General features: G+C 36.3%; 1 pseudogene; it reads left to right on the top strand.

Moving 5' to 3' along the window:
* The first annotated feature begins 19,818 nt into the window (after positions 1-19,818).
* On the top strand, positions 19,819-20,437 carry LOC150065496 (large ribosomal subunit protein eL29-like; annotated as a pseudogene).
* Positions 20,438-21,711: the final 1,274 nt, after the last annotated feature.

Raw genomic sequence — 21,711 nt, 5'->3', positions numbered from 1 at the left:
ATCTCTGAGACCTTTATCTCTAATAAACCACCAAAAAGCCAAAAGTAGAGCCGTGGCACAAGTGGTAGAATGCCAGCCTTGCGTGATAAAGCATTGAGACAGTGCCCAGGACTACCTGGAGTTCAAACCCCAGTACCACCCTCCCCCCAACACACAATCTATGCTAATATATTTTTGCTATGAAGTCAGAATGCACTGAAAGAGTTAGGAAAAAATGAACATCATTCCTTTATTTTGTAGTCACCTAATGGTGACTTAGCTAGTAAAAAGTAAACTTACAGGAATAATACTGTTTATTGGAATTCACTCAGTAATTGTGTTATGCTTTATTATCCCTATCAGCCAATTTCCTGGCTGTCTGTCTTAACTTGATAGACAACATGATAGAACAGAAAGGACACCCATGAACAACACTCCACTCACAGAAGCATTAAGTTCTGGTGGTTATGGTATAATGTTAATACTAAACTCTTTTATATAATAGTCATCTTTTCTTCTAAGATGGGATAAATATGTATACTGTGTAGGATGTTTCTAAAGTTTAAACAGATACTACATATACAATACATATATCTGGAAAATTTTTTCTTAAAAAATAAAAAATATTATTTTTATATATGTGTGTGCCAGTACTGAATTTTGAACTCAGGCTCCAACTTTTTTTTTCAAGTCCGATGCTGTATCATTTAAACTATAGCACCATTTTTGGCTTCTTGCTCATTAACTGTAGCTAAGTGTCTCAAGGATTTGTCTGACAGGGCTGACTAGAATCCACAGTCCTTAGATCTTACCCTCCTGTGCAGTTAGAATATAGGTATGTGCCACTATGTTGGTATATTACCCTTGTTTTTAACCTCAACTTTCTATTCCACACTCTGAATAATAATAATGTTTTTGGGGTTATTGTTTTTGGTAAGGATGATATAAATCATATACTTCATGAGCCTTACGACTTCTAGATTCTCAGTGAACATTGGACTCCTCTCCTCCCATGAACACATTCTGGTTATCTGTGTTGCTTGTCCTTACTTCTATATGTCTCCCACAATATGCTTGGCTGGTATACAACTTGCAGTTTCCAGGTTTTACCTTTAATAGTAAAAGAAGAGAACACAAAAGGCTGTCTCAACAGGGAAAAGAATAAACCACTTCTCAGGCAAAGAGATGAACTTAAATGTAAGTCCCTTTTCAATATTTCAAGAAAACACTTTACATATAGTTCTGGGAATGCAGCCAAAACAAGAAAGCTAAGAGTTATATTCAACAGATATTATGAGAGGGTAAGAAGAGCCACAGATACCCAATTATTTCTACAATAAAAGTACAACATCCCATGCCTTTCTCGGCCCAGCTCTGTTTCAGAAATAAAGGCAAGAGGTGGAGGTTATGGACTAAATCTTTGGAAATGGCTTGAAAAGCTTCTCTTTTCCTCCCCCTCTTTTCGTTTTATGGTGTTAAGTAAAAATACAGGAAGAGTCCAAATGCCGAGGATATTCTTAGGCAATTCTCTGAAAGCTGATTTAATAACATGTATCCATTCACTTAGTGCATTTTGAATGCCTCTTGTGTGCCCAGCAGTGTGATACATACTAAGGATTTAGTTAACGAACCTTAGGCAATTCTTTATGACATCCCACAGTCAATATGTATCTATATACATTCACTCTTCCTTTTCCAGTTACTGTAAAAGAATTTCTGGCTCTTACTCTTTGGCCAATTGCTTCTCTTGCGTGGATGTATTATCCTTTCCTGATTTAGGACTTTATATTTTAAATTTATTTTATTTTTAATTATCTTTCACTTGCCTGAGATATATAATCTGGAGCTAAATCTGGCTTTCTTAGAATCATTCTAATTACCTGGGTTTTGATAGAGTCAATAGAAGCATTCTTTTCTCTGTTCATTCATTTTAGCCTTCCATTTTGGTTTTCTGCACCATTGTCCTGCACATTTCCAGTCCCCTGTGTCCACACTTCAAACTTCTCTGTACATTTCAGAAATTATTACTTGCCTCTCTCTCCTTTCACAGGCAATATTTTTCCAGCTGGCACCACTATATGCAAACTTGTGTCCCTCTTGGCCTCAGTACACACATGCCAATTTCTGCTGGCAGCTCCTTGGGTGACCATTTGGTGCCAGCCCCCTTCTCACACATATGAAGCCTTTGCCAGTGGTCTTGAACTATTCCCAGCTGCCTTCTCCACTCTTGGGGCTTGCCAGAGTTTTAGCACATGAGTCTCTAATCTTCAGAAAATTACTTGATGACTGCAGATGGATATCTAGCCTCCTGGGCTCTGCCCTTTTTGAACCATCACCAAGCAGAACTATGTGACGGAATTAGGCTATAAAATGCCTATGATGAATGTGGTACATGTTTCAAAACTGTACTTGGAGACTAGCACAGATGCCAATGAGCATTACTTTTGTGACTGGACACCAGATAGCTTCCTGTTTCATTTCTTTGTTAGCATATCAGGACAAAGGTGAATTATAGGTTTATACCAACTTTCAAAAACACAGAAGAGTAGTTGCTCAATACTGGATTTTTCCCCCACTCATTCTCCTGCTGATACCATAAGACAGCCAATGAAACATGTTTGAATTTAGAAAGTGCTTAGAAGCAAATTCCAATGTTTTTGTAAACTGGATATGTTATCTAGAATAGTTGTCTACCTTTCTCTATCTAGGCTTACAAATCTACAGAAAAGGGGAGCAAAACACCTTTCTCTATCATCCTTTCCTAGGGATTCATTGAGATGGTAAATACATGGTGGGTATAAATCTAAACTGGTAAATCTAGGAATAGAAGAAAATGGCCTTTCTTTATTTTTATGATACTCATAATATTTGCTCTGCAATCTATTGAGCTTATAGAGAAAGCAACATCCACATTTTATTTAATTTGTAACTAAAATGATATTCCTACTTTTAGGGGGAGTAATAACCAGTATTTGTGGACACATCACATGGCGCTATGATTTAGGTTGCTAGGTTCTGAGGAGAAAGGGAAAAATTTCATCTGAGGTCGTAAGTTCAATCTGATGGTGACTTACTTAGGCATTCAATGCATCTGTGACACAGCTTTTGTGGGTCCTTACTTGCTATCTGCAGTGTTTGGGTTTAGAGTTTTCTATGCAGTTTTTAGAAGGCCATCTTCTGCTTGCCCCTTTTTCCAATCTTTTTTTCCCCATCTAGTCTTCTTCATTGAGAAAACAAAACAAAAAAATAGGTTTTTCTCTTTGCTCAGACTTCCCTAGAATTTTCATGCTTCCTTTGTTCTTTACTCAAGAAAATCTTTATCAATGAATGTTTGAGAATCATCCTGTTTTGATGAGACTTTTTGTTTCTATGTACAAATATCAATTTCTTTAAATTTTTCTGCAATCGTTCATTATTATTTTCTCAGTAGCTGTGAAATTCTGAAAGCCAATCATTCTTCCCAAAACTGCTATGGAAAAAGCAACAGAAGTTGTATCTTCAGCCTCAAATAAAGATTGGTAGAAGTGAGACCAAATGAGGGAAGAGCCAGGGAAAGAAAACACTTAATACCTTTAATTTATTATCTTATATCATAGGCTAGAGCATTGTCACAATTCCTGTTCCAGAACAGGTATTCAAGGAATTACAATGACTACTGATATTTAAAATGGATCTCGTGTTGTTGCTGTTTTTTCCCATGAAAATTGTGTTTTCCTGGCATCTAATTTCCAGAAACCCTTTTGAACTTGGGCAATCATTTTGAGATGGTGAGTTAGGGTCAGAGGAAAAATCTGCAACTGTGGAACTGAGCAAATTTAATTGGTTGAAGGTGATAGAATGGTGGAAAGAGATCAAACACAGCGTTTAGGTCTCCTGAGGAGCATGGAGTCCAGCCACCAGAAAGATCACCACATCTCAGAAGCTGCCAGAAACATCCCTTTCCAAGAAAAACATAAATGTCACACATAATCATCTGCTAGTATCTTTTTCTACCCTGAAATATATTCATTTGTGAAAGAATACTAATGAGGATGGTATTTGCTTTTATGGAGAAGCTAAAGATAAAATGGCTGAGGACAGGGAAATGATGTCTGGAAAATCGAGGTGTACATAATAGCAAGAATCATTAGACAAAGCTCCATAGGGCACAGAAATAAGATGGTCACCTGAGGTAAGTAGCAGCAATTCACATTTGTGTACCTCTTTCCAGGCTTGAAATAACATTGTACAATACTATTTTTTCTTAGATTTTCAAAATATTTTTTCTAACAGTAGAGGACTTTCTTACAATTTCTGTTGGAAAGCTAAGGAAGCTCAGAAGGTTTTATAAACAGCAAATTAATATAGAAGTAGGGAAAATTATGTGTGTTTTTATTTACACTTCTTATCTCCTGAAATACACAGTCCTGGTGCTTGAATTCAGGACCTGGGCACTCTCCCTGAGGTTCTTTTGCTCAAGGCTAGTGCTCTGCCACTTGAGCCACTGCACCATTTCTGGCTTTTTCTGTGCATATGATATGGGTACAGAAAAGGTCTCGTGATTTTCGTTGTGACTGTGGCTATCAGCCTCAATGATACTTTTCCTATGGAGACTCAATGGGAAGACCTCATCTTACTGACCAACCTTAAATTATGCTTTAGATGTTTCTCATGATATTAATTTACCTTTGGACAAATAATCATAGAGATCTCCATATAAGATGATTTCTGAAAAGCAACATTAGCTGAAAAGCAACACTAGCTGAGGTTTGTGGGCATCAAAGCAGTTCCTTAACTAGAGCAATTAGCAGAAATGAAATTGTACTGAATTACATCATTGACATATCATTGTTCTTTACTGACATTGCTTACTTGGGGATAGGATGTAGCTCAGTGGCAAAGCACTTCTCAGGCAAGTGCTCAAACCGAGCCCCAGTAAAAAAAATCATCAACAACAACAAAAGACAAAAAAATACATTAAATGTATGCTTTCTTGGAGCTATGAGTTGTCATTCTGTCATGAGAAGAAATGGGATTTGCTTTTATTTAATTTTATGGGATCTTTTGCTTCCTTGGTTGATACTGTTGGTTCAAATGTAACTATAATTTAATTGCCTATGCCTCACAAATATTGGGAATGTAGGCTACAGTCTTCCTAAATGTATTAAATAGCTTGTTCATTACACTGAGTCCTAAGATTAGAGTAGATTTATATCTGTGATAGAAATACTCAGCAGGAGATACAGAAAGTTGCACTAACTCATCTCATATTCATTAATAACATAGATTGTTCCAAGAGAGGAGCCTAGAATATAGCAGCATTTATCCAGGAACCAACAAGGTGTATTACTTTCCCTAATGGAAACAGTCTATACAATAAAACACCTGTGTTGATTTGTTTATACTCAGTGACATCATAATGATGAAAAGTCAGGATGCTTGGCTTCCTAACTGATGAAACCCTAAGAGTCCAGTTGTAGAATTATAATTATTACTTCTGATACAGAAGCCTATTTGCCTATCTCATGTTACAAAGCATTTTTTGTTTTTGAACTGAAAATATTAAAATTCTTTTGCAAGTATCATCTTGGTTATTATAAAAATACTGACATGGGAGGCATTTTATTGCCTATAGTTAGACCCAAACCTTCACGAAAGCCATTAAGAAAATACATGGAGAGCTTTGGCCTCCTCCAGTGTTTGCACATAATACCCTGAGATTAGGCTACTTACCTTCAATTTTACTGATCATTATGGCTCTGCATTGTGGCAGCTGACTAGCTGAAAGCAACTAAAACTTTTGAGTTAATTCAGTTGCCTTATTAAGCGAGCTTTGTTGCTCAGTTTCCTAGGTTAACAATAGGTTATTAAAGACTTAGACAATAGTGTTATGCTATTTTATATGTGCAGGCCAGGATTCATTCTGATGAAGAAAGAAATAAATGACAAATTATAAACAACATGCTGATTTTTAGCTAAAAATGAATCTAGAGTATTGTAGTAAGAAGCCCAAACCAAGATCTGTTAATCAATTACCCAATTCTACTACCATGGCTAGTTTGCATTATGGCCAATGTTGATGTTGACTTTAACATTTACAATAGCTTCTCATTTTAGAGCTAATTACTGCTAAAATATTTGAAATAGTTACTAATTGATTGCTGGTGACCAACAATATTTTAGTCATTATTAGGACCACAGTAAAATAGAAATACTTTGTAGTAGTAGGGTCCAGATAAAAATCATAACCATGGATGTGAATATTGAAATGTCCTGAGGGACTTTTGAAAATACTGATAATTGATGTACAACAAACATTTGTATATATCTCCCATGCAGTGAGTATATTAACTTTGCTTGTCATCCTATCAAGAATTTAAATACGAAATCTCTTGCTATGTTCTTAGTAGACAACATATTGTTTTAACTTAAAGATCCATTGTTGACAATGTAATCAAGAACAATTATTGAAACACAATGACTTCAAGTAATTCTATTCTGAAATAGGAATATGATATCTTAAAGTTCATTTCAAATACAATGTGGAGAACTGTCTTTTTCTCAATGATCAAAACAGACACGTTTTCATTGTTGGTATTGAAGTAGGTAACCTGACGTTCTATGAAATTTCTGTTAAGTGGTACTGTAATCAAGTCTTAAAACCAATGCATATGTTTCCTAGATAGAACAGGACAGGAATTCTTGAGAGATAACAAAAACAATTCTTGTTCTAGCAATGACAGGAAAACATGATTCTTATTCTAATTGAATTCTATAGAATTGAAATAGCACCAAGTAGTGATTTTCCTCAGTACCTCCTAGAAACATTGAAAAAAGACTTGAAGTTCACATTTTTCAAGCCTTGAGGGTAAGTGGAGAGGCAGAAGATGGCAGTGGGTATTTCAGAAATGAACCAAGACTTTTAATGTATTCTTTTAAAAAATCTGGCTTACTTCTAAATGTTCCCTTTACTTTTGGTTTTCTACATGCTGACTTGATGCATCTAAGAATGCTGTAGTTTATCTTCTTTTTTTAAAACATATCTTCCATATGAGCAGCCCTCCTGGGCTCTTTCTGGGATTACAATTCTACCCATGTTCTTCAATTTAAAGTTGTTGAACAGGTTACTGAGGTTTTGATCTGTTTTTCAATTTATTTTTCTCGTTGCTCTTCCGATTGAATAATTCATACTTACATGTTTTCAAGTTCACTGAGCTTTTTCTTTCTGCAGTTCCCAATCCCTACTAATCCAGTGCAGTGAATTTTCTATTTCAAGTTTACCCTTCAAGCTACTAGAATTAGAATTTTTTCCTTTGTATTGTCTTCATTAATAAAAGTCTCTGTTTACCAATTATGGTATATTATTCTTTATATTATAAATTCTTACAATAGCTCATTTAATCCTGCAATTTCAAAATATTGATTTTTTTAAGATACTTATATGGGTGGATTGATTTTTCTGTTAGCTCAAGTTTATGTTTTGCTCTTTTTCATTTTATACTTTTTATATATTATAGAAACTCTTATTTTTAATGATTTTTAACACATCATTAGCTGATTATCATGACCTTATATAAATAAAATTTAATAATGTATGAAAGATCAACTTCAATTTTTGTCTTAACTTTAGTTTTAGTAAGGTATATAGCCCTTTAATAGAATGTTTACTAAAGACATGATTTCTTTTTCTTCCATCAGTGAAAAATGTCGGCTATCTTCCAAGCCTCTGTAGCTTTGTGATATTAAAACTCTAAATGAGCTTCTTTATGAAGGAAAACAGCTACAACGCATACCCAAATTCTGCTGGGGCACTTGATTTCCCTTTCTATGTATATCTAAGGGATCTTTCACATGTTTGATGGCATTTGTATGTAGAACTAGACTCTCTCATTAGACTAAAACATTTTAGTAGTTTTAGCACCTCAGTCGGGAGCTCCTACTCAGTACTTGGGCCCCTCATGTTATTAAGTATGCAGCTTTATATTTGAGTTAAACTGTCCTTCTTATATGTTTTATTTCAGGAGAAAAGCCACATTAGCATAGCCCCCACTCTGAATTTTACCTCTTGGAAAGATGGAATTACCTGAATTACTCCCTGCTTTTGCTGTTCTTCGGGGGCTTTCAAGAGTTGTTTATTTTTCAATAGTTTTTAAGAGTTTATAATTGGTATTGGTTAGTAGATCCATCCAACAATAGCTACAATGAATATAGAACCAGAACCCCAAGACGTAGAATCTTAATTATCTTGGCTAAGTAAAAGCCAAAGTCTAGGCCTATTCATATTTGTATTCCCTGTTGCATTTGAAACTGCCCTATTATGCTGAAGGCATCTGCAAATGTTGGCTGATTGACACTTAATTAAATCTGAGCAATTGAGCCATATCAGAGAAAGTGACACCATAAAGCAGGTTGATATCGCTATAAATTCATGATCACCAGTTTCAAGGAAATCCAAAATATTGCCTGACAATTCTACTACATCTCTGTTTTCAACTCCTTCCCTTTCTAGTAATGACTGGTTCAAACTTTTCCATGTTCCTTAGATCTCTGCCACCCATTAACTGCCAATGCCATTATAGCCATCACAATTAGTATGTTACTTGTCCTCTTGCTGCATGCTGAATAGTTAAGCCATTAGAAAGGAATGGTTCAGCATTTATCACTGATCCTAGAATCCACCTCCAATATAAGATGCTTGAACTAGTGACCGACACATAATAAACTCTAAGGTATAAACACTACCATCAGCTCATCAAAATTACTATATCAATGTTTCTGTTACTGCATATATTATTTTCTACATCATTATATAAGAACATTCTTTTACATATATTTTTATTATAATTAATAGGAGAGTTACATTATATTCACACCAGAGAGAGAAGGTGCATTACTTCACAAACATTGATACCCTTTTTCATGTCATGGTCCCCATTTCCTTCCCCCCCCACCCCACCCCTCATCTTGTTTTCTCCCCTTCCTTATCCAATTTCAAATAATCAAACAGGCATATATAAAATACATCAGATAACAAGATGAAATACTGCAACAATATGAGATAACCAAGGGAGAGCAAAAGAGATGAGAGATACATCAAGGACAACAATCACTCATTATAGGGCTTTTTTTTCTATATCCTGGAGGATCTTTCATTTAGCATCATACTATATGGCCTTATGTATAGGTTTTGTTCCATTGTAAATCTCTCCTAGGAGAGCCCAAGGTTTCTACTGTTTATGACAAATGAGGAAAACCATTGAGGCTATGTTCCTTTGAGTCTGGCTTACTTCACTTAATATGATTTTTTCTAAGTCTTTCCATTTCCTAACAAATGGGGCGATGTCGTTTTTTTCTGACAGCAGCATAGAATTCCATTGTGTATAAATACCACATCTTGTTGATCCACTCATCAACTGAGGGGCATCTGGGTTGGTTCCATATCTTTGCTATGGTAAATAGTGGTGCAATAAACATCGTTGTGCTAATGGATTTAGTATGTCCTTATTGCTGGATGATTGGATAAGTGCTAAGTAGTGGAGTTGCTGGGTCATAGGGGAGTTCTATATTTAGTCTTTTGGGGGAACTGCCATACTGCTTTCCAAAGTTGGTGGGAGTGCAAACATACCCTCCAGCATCTGTTGGTATTAGATTTCTTGATGCTGGCCATTCTAACTGGAGTGAGTTGGAATCTCAAAGTCGTTTTGATTTGCATTTCTTTTATGGCCAGAGATGTCGAGCATTTTTTCATGTGTCTATAGACCATTCTTATTTCTTCTTCAGAGAAGACTATCTTTAAGCCTTTGGCCCATCTTTTAATGGAATGGTTGTTTCTTTGGAGATTAGTTTTGGAATGATTCAATTTTTTGCTCTGTTTATATATTTTAGATATGAGGCCTTTGTCCATAGGATGGCTAGTGAAGATCTTCTCCCACTCTGTACTTTCTAGTTAATTTGCTAGCTATGTCCTTTGCCATACCGAAGCTCTGCAGTTTAATGCAGTCCCACTTACCCAGCCTTTCTCTGATTTGTTGTGTTTCTCGGTCCTTATTAAGAAAGTATTGACCTGTGCTAAGGAGACCTAGTGTATCTCCTATTCCTTCTTGTAAAGTTTTCAGTGTGTCTGCTTTTACCTCAAGGTCTTTGATCCATTTGGAGTTAATCCTGGTGAAGGGTGACAAAGATGGATCCAACTTTATTTGTCTGCAGGTGCTTTACCAGTTCTGCCAGCACAACTTGTTGAAGAGGCTATCTTTCTTCCATTCTATTTTTGTTGGCTCCCTTATCAAAGATTAGGTGGCCATAGGTCTGTGGGTTAATATCTGGGTTCTCAGTTCTATTCCATTAGTCTTCAGGCCTGTTCTTGTGCCAGTACCAATTTGTTCCGGTCACTATAGTTCTGTATTGAAATTCCTCCTGAGCTATTCTTTCTGCTAAGAATTTTTTTTGCTATAAGGGTCTTTTATTATTCCATATGAAATTTTGGATTGCCTCTTCAATTTCTTTAAAGAATGACGTTGGAATATTGATGGGAATTGCATTGAATTTGTAGATAGCCCTTGGCAAGGTTGCCATGTTCACAATGTTGATTCTTCCAATCCAGGAGCATGGGAGATTTTTCCATTTCCTCAGTTCTGCTTTAATTTCCCTTTTCAGGGTTTTAAAGATTTCATCTAAAAGTTCCTTTACATTCTTAGTTAAGTTAACTCCTAGGTACTTTATTTTCTTTGAAGCTATTTCAAAAGGAGTTGCTTTCCTGATTGTTGCCTCATTCCTCTCATTGTTGGCATATAGGAAGATAGTTGATTTTTAAGGGTTAATTTTATAGCCTGCTAACTTGCCAAAGTTTTGAATCAGATCAAGCAGCTTGTGAGTGGAGTCTATAGGGTTCTTTAAATACAGAATCATGTCATCTGCAAAGAGGGAAAGTTTCACTTTCTTTTTCCCTATTTGGATCATTTTATTTGCTTTCCTGAGTGGAGCAATTGAGCAAAAAATTCTCTCTAGAATTTTTAGTAATCTTTCATTGCCATCTAACTCTGACCAGATTCCTTTTTACATTGGATCAATGAAATTTCATTCCTGGGGTCTATGTATGCATGTATGTATCTTTCGTTTGTCATCTCTTTGAACAAGGCTCACTTTTGAAAAAAAAACTGACATATTTCACTGGCTTAAGGATTTCCAACACAAGCTCAATGCCTTCCAGTATAACCAAAACATTTAGCACAGATGCAATTCTCATAAACCATAGAATAATCCCATCTCTGATAAAGAGTAAATTACTCTTCTTTGATGAAAGAAAAACAAGAAACTGGGCTAAACAAAAGCAGAAGAATTTCCCAAACCCTTACCAATCATCTTGCTTGATTCCCCTGATTGTACATGGCTCACAACACTGGACCGGTTCCCTTGGTCAACCTTGTAAAAGCACTGGGAAAATAAGATGGACTCTAATTCTCATTTTGGCCCAAATTAACCCAAGGAGAGAAATTTCCCCTTGGGATTATGGTAAACTGGGGTGATTTGGTCTCTAAAGACCACACTGGCAGACTTCACTTTCTTTGATTACAAAAATTTGACATTTGACTTACTTTACCATTTTTATTACTCTACCTTTTTTTGAAACCGAGTTTTTTCTTGGTTTCTAGGAAATCAAACACCTTTCTTCTTTCATATTTATCTGTGGATGTTTCTTCTTCATATTTCCCTCACAGTCATTCCCCTCTGGCCTGTCCTAGCATGTTGAATTTGTTCAGGTTCTTTTCTCATTTTGAACCTGCTATCTTAGTGGTCACCTCACAATCTATTGAATTGCATATCATCAGCTTCATAATGCCCACCCCAACTCCTATCGTGAATGCTTGTTTTTCTCCAACCTAGACATCAACTCTGAGTTTCTGATGTGGCTTTCTAACAATGTATTCAATGTGTATATTTACCAGTTTCTTTTTCAATTTTTGCCAGTCCTGGTCTTGAGCTCCGGGCCTGAGCACTGTCCTTGGACTTTCTCAAGGCTAGATCTCTACTGCTTGAGCCTCAGCTCCATTTCCAGCTTTTTTCTATGTTTGTGGTACCGAGGAATCAAACCCGGGTCTCCATGCATGCTAGGCAAACTTTCTATCACTAGGCCAAACTCCTGGCCAAATTTACCAGTTTCAAAGACAACTCAACATACCAAAAACCAATCTCATAGCTTTCTCCCCAAATCCATTTCCATTTACTTCTGACTTCTTTATTATTCTTAATGATCAAGGTTAATATGTCCCTTTCTTCTTCACAATGTATGTCCTAATTACCTTTCAAGCCCATATAGTTCTAGCACAATCATCACAACTGAAATCAGTAATTCTTTTGATTTCATAGTAAACACTGTAATTGAAATCTCACATTTTTCATCCCCAGCATCTCTTATTTTACTACAGCAATATAAAATCATACAAAATATTATGCTATGCACTTGGTAAAAGCATTTAATATCTCTGTATCTCTTTGGAAATGGTGGTAAAAAGTTCCTAATGTTGCTTGTAAGATTCCAGATGGTCAGTTTCTGCACAGATTTCTAGTCCTGTCTGAGATCCTGCAGCCACACGGACTTTCTGTTGCTTACATATACCATTCTCTTTCTCTCTTTCCTTTTATTTCACATAATATGCTTCACTGTCATAAGTTACCTTCTCCCGATCTCAATCGCCTATGAAACATTTAAATATGTAAGACTAGGCTAATTAGAAATATTGTTGCAATTTCCAAAACAGGCTTCATTTTTTCAAAAAAAATGCAACATGTAGTGAGTCTAAGTTACTCAATATCCTTCAGTTTTCAACGTAAGACCCATTTCCTCCAGAAAACCATCCTGGAGCTTTTTCATTGTATAACAGGTCCTTTCATTGTGCAATTCTCTAAAACATTTCCTACTTTCAGCTTGTAATTGTGCATGTAAGAGAGATTATTTGATTAATGCCAGGCTGCCTAACTAGGCTAAAGGCTCTATTAGAACATGAAACATGTGCCATTTTGTTCACAAATTTATCCCCAGAGCTTAGTATTATCTTTGCTACTGATATGCTCACTATTTTACAAAGGAATGGTTGAGTAAATTAAAAACTAGAACTTATTTGAGAGATTGTCCTGGAATAGGATTAAAGTTGAAATAAGAAAGAGGTTAAATGAGAAGAAAAGCAAAACCTGGAATTGAAATATTTATTTTCATCAATTTTGAAATCTGCTGAATAGGATATATAAATATGTCTGTAGCTAAAACTTGCTATGTATGTTGAAAATTTGTATACTTGTCCATTTTTTTTGCCAGTCCTGGGGCTTGAACTTAGGGCTTGAGCTCTGTCCTTGGACATTTTTCAAGGCTACAGCTCTACCACTTGTATCACACACAGCACCATTTCCAGCTTTTTTCTATGTATGTGGTATCAAGGAACTGAACCCAGGCCTTTATACATGCTAGGCAAGCACTCTACCAGTAGGCCAAACTCCTGGCCCCTATTTTTGTCTAATTTTTAAGGGCACAAGTCAATCTGATATTATCCAATTATATATATGCAATATTTAATATATTCACTTTATTTTTTATATATCACTAGAGCCATTATTTTAAGTACCTTCCATAAGGGTTCCATCATGGATCCTGGTCTCATATTGCTGAGTGCTCTACTTTGCATTTTTTCTTTTCTCAAATGGCCAGATTTTAAAGGGTTGGACATAGCGTGGTACTATTGGGAGACAGTGAGACCTTTAAGGTATAGGGCCTATTGAGATGGTTTTATGTTATGAAAACATGCCTTTGAGCAAGAGTAGGAATCTCTGCTCCCCCCTCCCTGTTCTTTACTGTAACCTTCATTCCTGCTACAATATATTACCTTGACACAGATCCAAAGCCACGAGACCACAAGTTCATTACTGTGTCTTCAAAGATGATAGACATAGACAGACTATTGAAATAGGTTAACAGCCCCATTAATTACACAGAAGCAGAAAATAAAGTATGGGTAAGGAAACTGTAATTACTACAGAGTTCAGATTGACTGGGATCCTAGTACTCCAGACAAATGAGAGAAAAACATCTATACCTTATAATAGATGGATTTGAGCTATCAGAAGGCATCATAGCATCATGGTAGATAAAGTGTTAGCTCAATAATTAGTTTGAGATTTTTAATTCAAGTTTAATCTCCAAGAAGTATAATGTTCTCTGCCTATAAATAAGAATCTCACCTCATTCTCATTGTGGAGAAAGTGAATGGAGACTAGGAAAGTTCTCATCATTTGGCTGATGAGATCTGATTTCCTTTACTATCCCTAGGTGTGGTTAAATAAAACTGATAAAAGTCCTAAAGAGCAAGGAAATAATATAAGGCAAAGTTAACTGTATATCATTGACTATCTAGCTGTACATACTCCAGCTTCAGACCTTCACAGATACTTACGTCATTTCATATCTAAACTTGTCATATTTCATGTGAAAAATTGAAAACTTCACTGACAATGAAAGACAACCTCATTAGACAAATTCTCAGACTGAGACAAAAATGCAATTCTCTCTCCAATTTTCATGTGACATATAGATCTTGATTTAGATAAATGAAAATAACAATTTATGATAATGATTTAGATTGATAAACATAATAATGCATATATCTTGGATGTTAGTCCCACACTATTTCATAAAAACTTTTTGATTCTGATAATAGTAATATTATGATCATCTGACACAGTGAGAAAGCAAGGCTTATATGTATATTAAATAACTTTTCTAAGATCAAGCTATAAGGAGCTGAGATGCAAACATATGTTTATATCAGCTGTCCTTTGGTATCTCACCTCTGTGTTAACACACTATTGTGGTTTTATCCACATCGTGTTTCCTGCAAATCTAACTTACAATCATGCCATCTTTCTCTTATCATTGACATAGAGTTCACAGATTCAACGGGTGCGTGCAATGAATCAGCCTCTGGAAACTATCCTGATCAATGTAGTGAAATGATCTTCCCTTGTCAAAACAAAAATGATAGGTGCTGCCAGAAGAAAAGCAACTAGGTTTGATGATAGTCTTTACCTCCATGATGCACATTTTAGAGCCTACAGGATTCCCATGAAATTATAGCTCGCTGTGTTTCAGTTCTTTATTTTTACATTGGCAGCATGTCCTACGTAAGACAATTTTTACATTGATGGAACTTTTCCCAGTGGTCTTGAGCGTTTGTCTGCCTTTCATTATATAGGTAATACATATCAATCTTACATCACAAATTAAGGTTGGTAAGAAATGTCTCTTTCTTCTGTCAATGGCAATGCAATTTTACCCCTTATTCTTTCTTTCTTCTTATTTAAGCTAATAGAAAATTACTTAACATCAGTCATTCTAAGAAAAATTAATTCATTTAATTAACATATCTTTTTCTCTTTCAACTTATCTGTAGAGGACATGTGAAGTCTGTTTTGTGGAGAACTTCATAAACCATCAAAGCATCAATGGAAATAAAGTGTCATGGTAGAATATTGTGATTTTGAGATAACTATTTTTTCTTGGAATTCCATGTTCTCAAAATCTGGGGACATATAAAATCCCCAGGCCCCTGATTCTGATGCTGTTTTAATTGTCTCTTGAATCAGCATGAACATGTTAAGAAAAAGTCCAAATTTAGGGGCCGGGAGTTTGGCCTAGTGGTTAAAGTGCTTGCCTAGCATGCACGAAGACCCGGGTTCGATTCCTTGGTACCACATACATACAAAAAAGCTGGAAGTGGTGCTGAGGCTCAAGTGGTAGAGCTCTAGTCTTGAGAAAGTCTAAGGACAGTGCTCAGGCCCTGTGCTCAAGCCCAGGACTGGCAAAAAAAAAAAAAAAGAAAAAGTCCAAATTTAGGAATGAGGTTTTAGCTTCTGTTTGATACTTCACAAGGAATTTTTTTTACATATCTTGTTTCTTCTTAAGAATTTAAGAAGGTTTTAGTCTCAGGATCTAAAATAGTCTGATATTGACTTATTTACCAAGGCCATAGAGAAAAGAGACAAATTGATACAGGTGAGTAAGATTATTTAAAGGTTTGTCCTTAGACAATAAGTGAAATCTACTGAGATGTGCTGAACTATTATTTTGGCTCTTACGTTACACTTCTTGTTGACATCTCAGTGCAATGCTCTCTTTTATACTACTTTTCTTAGCCGTATAAAGCTATAGATATTGTATCTTAGACCCCTTGTCTGGTTAGCTCTTATTAAGGAAAACATAACTCCCTAGATGAACATGGAGAGAACATAGAGAGAATGTGACAAAAGGTCTCAACTCCAGATTTTATTATATATAGGATTAGCTTTTCTTTAAAAACCAACAAAAATTCATAGGGCTCTGGTCTTAATTTATTATTGTATCAATGTGTTATATACCCTTTGGGAGGCCTCGTGATTTCTCCTATGAATTGACATCATCAAAGTAATTGATTATGAATTTATCTAGATCATTGTTTAAGAAGAAATTGTTTAAATATGAACTTTGTTTAAATTTAACAAAAGAAACATGGTATAGGAATCTTTCTATTTCAATAGATAGATTGCATATTTTAGAGTACTTAGATCTGGATTAGAAATTACAATATTCAGTCCATCAACTCTTAAGCAGTTTGGGAGAAGACACTATAACTGAAGCTTACAATGACTTCCTAGTCTTTCACCAAGGATGTGCATTGTCACTGCGGTAGACAAGAACAGAAGAAACCATGAATTCTACATCAGGACATCTCCATGTTAAAGCAGGTATTCTCACACTGACTTCTACACAAACCTGTACACCAATCACTGTACTTTTGAATATGTAGACAAGGAATCTAATGCAGATATGATAGGCCCAAGTCCCATTACCTATGAGTAGAAAAATTACACATAATTCTAAGTTGTGTAGTTCCATTTCCAACTTTCTACCAGCCAAGTTGCCTAGTAACTCACTTTTTTTACATACAATAAATAAATAAGAAGACATCCCACTCACTATCTTCTTGATCTGTCCTGGGTTAAGTGTTACTTACTATTTATTATACACCTTAACTGCTTCACCTCTCAAACACTGTATTCCTTGATTCAGAAAACTGAGATAATTATTGCTGGCTCCCAGATACTTCCCAAGAATAGCTTAGGTCTTAATTAGAAAATGAGCAATAGTTTTAGAAATCTCAGTACATCCTTGGTTTTAATGTACTGAACTATTTTCAGCCAATTAAGAGTCCTTTTTTCCTATTCCTATTCAAATCTTCAATCAAATCATAATTGTATTCCTAAAACCATTTACATACAGCAAACCTGTATAAACTTTTTGTTCCCTTGTTTAAAATTACTCATTGAAAGGGAAGGATACTCAATCATTTCTACCTTTATTTGAACTTCTCAGTGAACTAAGTCCTCCAGAGTAGATTCTGTTTTATAAAAAAAAAAAAAAGCTGCCCTTTGAAAGTACCTATTAAAGGAATTTCAATGTTAATTATGAAGCGTTTGGAGAAGTAAAATGTTCTTTTTAAAAATTCCTTTGAAATAAGGTGTGATTCTACAAATATCTATTTATAATTCTTTTCCCCCCCACTTATATCAAAAGGGGAAGAGTAGTGTTTAGTAACAAGCACAAAGATTTTGTATCTGGGCTTCACTCTAATTATAATTACTGAAAGGTAGAAATATTATTTTATAAGTAATTCTGTTTGATGAACATTAACCTTATTTTCCTGAAAGTCCATGGCCAAGAATGTAATTGGTCATATAAAGTCTACGATGATACTTATTTTGTTTCTAAGGGGTACGGGTAAGTACAGGAAGAGGAAGAACCAAATACAGCAACAGACTTTGACCTTTGATTTTTATATGGGATATATTAGCTCAAGTTGAATCATTTATACCATCAAGTTCTGACTTTTTTGATTGGTCCAGAGAGTAAACATTGTGATCAAAGCTGACCAATTAAAATATTTTCTTACATTTGATGGATGGATGGATGGATGGATGGATGGATAGATAGATAGATGGATAGCTACATACATACATACATATATATGCACATGATGGATGAATAGATAGATGATACATAAATGGATAGACAGAGGCTAGAAAATTGAAAACCTGTTTTTTTCTGGTTGAGTAGTTGAAATACTTTGACTCCAGATTTGCCATCAGTCATCTGAAGATAAGAAATCTTGGCCAGAGGGAAGGCTGCAAAGGGAGAGGAGACTTCAACTGTGAGTCCTGGGTTTGTCCATTCCTATTGCTTTTTCTTTGTCAAGCCACTGATATGTCATTTCAGTAAGTACTCTGTCCCACTTTCCCTCCTTTTTATCCATCAATTCAAATTGATTATTTGTCATTTATATACAAGAGTGAGCTTAATATTGTGGTATAACATTCTGGTATTAATTCATGCCATAAATTTTAAACAAGGGTTGATAAGAATGTGAGCAAATTCAATTTACAATCAGTACACATCAATGAAGTATATATTTATTGCAATTGTTGTAATGTAGGTCAGAGCCTGAAAATATAAAATAGTAAAGGAGTCATGTAAAGACAAAATTAATCCTATTTTTCAATACCCTACACAGCCTAACTGAACTTAAGGGTGTGGAAACAATGAAGAGCTTATATGAAGTTACTCTGAATGTAATTTTGTCCAGAACTGTGAAATCAAAAACTCCTCAATATGAGGAAGGATTTACAACTATTTGGCCTTGTTGTCTCCTGACATGGTTAAAGTATACTGAGACAGGCTGGTCAAGTTATCCTGGGTATAATAAACCTTTATATGAGGTGAGTTCTGCTTCGATGGCCTTTCAAGGTCTCTGCCAATCTGGTGATTCTCTGAGCCTTCTGATTTCACAGTATGCTAATGCCTTATGTCTTCCGCACACAGAAATGCCAGTAACTGCACGAAGGGATACTTTCTAAATGAACCTTTTAAATTACATTCTTTGATATTTGTCTGAGTAGAATGCAAATGGTGTCAGCCCCATTATCTTTTGCACCAAATGTTCTTTTCTCAAGGCCAAATCAGGGGTAGGAAACATGGAAATGTGCCCCAAGTACCTCAAGGGCAGCTGGCCACTTCTATTTCTAGCACCAAAACACCTGCATTTCTCAAAAGCTGGTGCTGTTTCAAGAAGAGACATTTGGAAGTCATCAATATCTTGCTTGCTTACTGTGGATCTGAGAACCTTGAAATGTCAAGTTTTAGCTGGAGGCCAAGTTGAATTTGCTAGACCTCGCACTGATGGGTGATGAGATCATTTACATGGGATTATCCCTCTGAGGTAGGAGCAATTTTGTCCATGATGAATCCAGTGGGGATTACTGCAGTGCATCTGCTGGACACTTTTTATAAAATAGCTCTCTCGTATCACCTCCTAGGTGTGCAATCTTCAATCAGGAAACATATTTGAGGCAGGAAATCAGTTCTCTAGGGCTGTATCATTTGCTCTTATCTCTTGCAGAATGTAATTTTGTCTACTGTCACATTACAAAGTAGACTACCAGAGGACAATGATTCATGGCCAGAAAATATGCACTTCGAAAAAAAAAACACCAAAGTTATGATAGGTCACTTGCTAACTGCTGTTATGAAATTACAATGAACATTTTGTCAAAAGGAAAGCTAAAGGAAGGAGAATGGGAAAGAAAAATAGGAGAATGAGGTGCAGAGGAGGATGAGGATGAAGCCTATATAAATAAGTCCAGCAGTGACATACTCTTTTTCATAGAGAATGAAACAGAGTGAGAGACAAGAAGTAGAATATTGGAATATTAAGAATATATTTAGTGCCCTTTCTCTTCCCCTTCCGGTTCCAGGTGCAGCGGCTCCTGAGGGTTGGCGCTTCAGACATGGCCAAGTCCAAGAACCACACTACGCACAACCAGTCCCAGAAATGACACAGAAATGGCATCAAGAAATCTAGACCACAAAGATACGAGTCTCTGAAAGGGGGTGGACCCCAAGTTCCTGAGGAAGAGGCGTTTTGCTAAGAAGCACAACAAGAAGGGCTTTAAGAAGATGCAGGCCAACAATGCCAAGGCCCTAGCTCGAGGGCCAGGGCTTTCAAGACCCTGGTGAAGCCCAAAGTAGTGAGCAACAAACAGCAAGCTCCCCGAGCAGACCACACGCAAGCTCCAACAACTCGCCTACATCGCGCACCCCAAGCTGGGCAAGCGCATCCGGGCCTACATTGCCAAGAGCAGCAGGCTAACCGGGCCCAAAGCCAGGGCCCAAGCCCTGGCTAAGGCTAAGGCTAAGGCCAGGGCCAAGGCCAAGGCCCAGGCTCCAGCTACCACTCCAGCCCAGGCCCAGGCCCAGGCCAGGGCTGCATCTCCTAACGGTACCCATGCCCCAGCTTCTAAGGGTGCTCAGGCTGTATCCCCTAAGGGTGTACAGGCCCCAGCTTCTAAGGGTGCCCAGGCCGCAGCACCTAAGGGTGCCAAGGGCCCTGCGAAGGCCTCACAATGAAGCCCTCCGTCTGCTGGTGAGGAAAGGATGGCTGTGGCTCCCTGGCCACTGTCTTCAGGGGGCCGGTGTCATTTCTACCAATAAACCTGAGACGGGATCTGGAAAAAAAAAAAAGAAAGAAAAAAAAAGAATACATTTAGTAACTGGGCACTGTTGGGTCATGCCTATAATTCTAGCCACTCAGGAGGTTGTGAATTGAGAATCACAATTCAGAGCCAAAGCAGAGAATAAGGCTCTGTGTTCAAGCCCTAGTACCAGCAAAAATACATTTAGTAAGGAGACTTGGAAAATTCAAAATAATATTTAGAAAACTCCTATAGAAAAGACTTGGAAAAAATAAGATTAAGTGAAGTAATCCAGACTCAAAGGAACATAGGCTCAATGGTTTCCCACATTTGTTATAATCAGTAGAAATCATGGGCTCTCCTAGCAGAAATTTACAACAGAGCAAAACCTAGATATATAAGGCCATATGGTATGACACTAAATGAAAGGACCTCTAGGATATAGAAACAAAAGCCATATAATGAGTGATTCTTGTCCTTAATGTACTATGTTATCTCTCATCTCTTTTGCTGTCCCTTGGTTATTTCATATTGTTACAGTAGTTTACCTTGTTATCTGATATATTGTATATATGTTTATTTGGTTATTTGAAATAGGATAGGGAAGGGGGGAAAACAAGATGAGGGGCGGGGGTGTGGGGAGGGAAATGGGGACCAAGACATGAGAAATGGTATCAATGTATGTGAAGTAATGCACCTTCTATCTGATGAATATAATGTAACCCTTCTATTAATTACAATAAAATATATGAAAAAAGAAATAAAGAAAATTTCTATAGAATGTATTACATACAATAGGCACTCTCATTAACAATAGCAATTACTTAGACAATTCCAATTCTCTTTTCCCTTTCTAGCCCTTTCATCCTTTAAGGAAATACCGTGAATGTTGTCTTTTTTTTCCAAATCTTTCTCTCTTAGTAGATATCAAATGCAAAATCTCAAAAGTAAATCCAGAAAGAATTTATAATAAAAGAAAATATGTATATTAGAGCAAAAATTAGAGAAACAATGAAAAGTTTGAGTGAAACACTGCTTTCATTTTAGCGCGTGTATATTGCCAGCTTTCTGTAGCTGCTCTCAGTTCTTTCTTCCATTTCCCTGCTGACTACCTTTTTGAACCAGGTCTCCCCTCCTTTTTCCCTCCCTCCCTTCCTGACATTGTCCCCATTACAACCAGGATTTCTTTCAAAGGCCTAGCATTCATCA

Source organism: Megascapheus bottae, chromosome 3 (assembly GCF_031878675.1).
Source record: "Megascapheus bottae isolate mThoBot1 chromosome 3, mThoBot2.hap1, whole genome shotgun sequence".
Lineage (NCBI taxonomy): Eukaryota > Metazoa > Chordata > Mammalia > Rodentia > Geomyidae > Megascapheus > Megascapheus bottae.
This window is presented reverse-complemented; position numbering and strand designations above follow the sequence as displayed.